This window comes from Cebus imitator, unplaced genomic scaffold (assembly GCF_001604975.1).
Source record: "Cebus imitator isolate Cc_AM_T3 unplaced genomic scaffold, Cebus_imitator-1.0 Scaffold76, whole genome shotgun sequence".
In the NCBI taxonomy this organism is placed as follows: Eukaryota; Metazoa; Chordata; class Mammalia; order Primates; family Cebidae; genus Cebus; species Cebus imitator.
The window spans coordinates 9246276-9248265 of record NW_016107391.1 but is presented as its reverse complement, the minus strand read 5'-3'; positions in this window follow the sequence as shown (position 1 = coordinate 9248265).

The window sequence follows — 1990 nt, the reverse complement described above, 5'->3', positions numbered from 1 at the left end:
TGCAGTGGCTTACTGCAACCTTGGCCTCCTGGGTTCAGGTGATTCTCTTGCCTCAGCCTCCTAAATTGCTGGAATTACAGGCACCCACCACCACGCCCAGCTAATTTTTTGTATTTTTAGTAAAGATGGGGTTTCGTCATTTTGGCCAGGCTGGTCTCTAACTCCTGACCTCAAGTGATCCACCCACCTCAGCCTCCCAAAGTGCTGGGATTACTGGTATGAGCCACTGCACCCAACCGACGTGCACGCTTTTGATTTTGATAGATATTCCTGTTGCTCCTTAAATAAATTGTACCTAACCTGCCTTGTCACCAGAATGGTCAAACTTTTAGACTATTGCCTATCTACTAAGCCCATATAATATATTACTGATGAGGTCAAATACCTTTTGTATGATCATTGTTCTTTTTCTTTTCTTTTCTTTTCTTTTTTTTTGAAACAGAGTCTCGATCTGTGGCCCAGGCTGGAGTGCAGTGGTAAAATCTTGGTTCATTGCAACATCCGCCTTCCCGGGTTCAAGTGATTCTCCTGCCTCAGCCTCCTGAGTAGCTGAGGTTACAGGCAGCTGTCACCATGCCTAGCTAATTTTTGTATTTTTAGTAGAGACAGGGTTTCACCATGTTGGCCAGTCTGGTCTCGACTCCTGACCTCAAGTGATCCACCCTCCTTGGCTTCCCAAAGTGCTGGGATTATAGGTGTGAGCAACCTAGCCCAGCCACTGATCGTTGTTAAAGTAAATTTGGTCTGAGGGTGCCTCCGTTGAGTCACTACATGAGGAACTACAACCTAGCTTGATATGTAAACAAATTGCAAGCCTATATTAGGGGTATGCTTTTATAACAGGTAGCTGAGTTTCAGCCAGTTACAAGCAGCCCACTGCTCAGACCATGCACAAATAAGCCAAATGCACAGCTGTAACCAATCAATCTGTTTTTGTATCTCACTTTCCTTTTCTGACTATACAAACTGCCTACCTATATTTTAAAGTATTCTCTGAACCTCTACTGGTTCTGAGGGTATCCCACATTGTGAATTGTTCTTTGCTCAATTAAACTGTTAAATTTGTTTAAAATTTTTCTATTAACATTATTGATAGACTATACTTCTTATTTTATTTATTTTTTTGAGACAGAGTCTCACTCTGTCACCAGGCTGGAGTGCAGTAGTGCAATCTCAGCTCACTGCAACCTCCACCTCCTGGGTTTAAGTGATTGTCCTGCCTCAGCCTCCTGAGTAACTGGGATTACAGCGCGCACCACCACGCTCCGCTAATTTTTGTGTTTTTAGTAGAGACTGGGTTTCACCATGTTGGTCAGGATGGTCTCAATCTCTTGACTTTGTGATCTGGCCGCCTTGGCCTTCCAAACTGCTGAGATTATAGGCGTGAGCCACCATGCCTGGCCCTAAAGTATACTTCTTCAAGAGTTGTCTCTTCAGGCCCGACTTTGTGGCTCAAGCCTAAGCCTGTAATCCCAGCCACTACTTCATCTTCCTACTTCATCCTTGCCAGGAGCTGGGACTACATTTGTGTGCCACCACGCCTGGCTAATTTTTAAAACAATTTTTTGTGGAAGTGGGGCCAGGTGCAGTGGCTCGCACCTGTAATCCCAGCACTTTGGGACACCAAGATGGGTGGATCACTTGAGGTCAGGAGTTTAAAACCAGCCTGGCCAACATGGGGAAACCCCATGTCTACTAAATACAAAAATTTGCCAGAAGTGGTAGCGGGTGCCTATACGCTCAGCTACTCAGGAGGCTGAGGCAGGGAGAATTCCTTGAACCTGGGAGGCAGAGGTTGCAATGAGCTGAGATCTTGCCACTGCAATCCAGCCTGGGCGACAGAGCAAGACTCTCACCTTCACCTCCCAAAGTGCTGAGATTACAGGCTTGAGCCACTGAGACTGACCTATATAGTCAGGTTTAACAATCTTTCTCTTTGTGGTTTTCTATATTAGGCTCACACTTAGAATGGCCTTTTATGTCCCAAAAT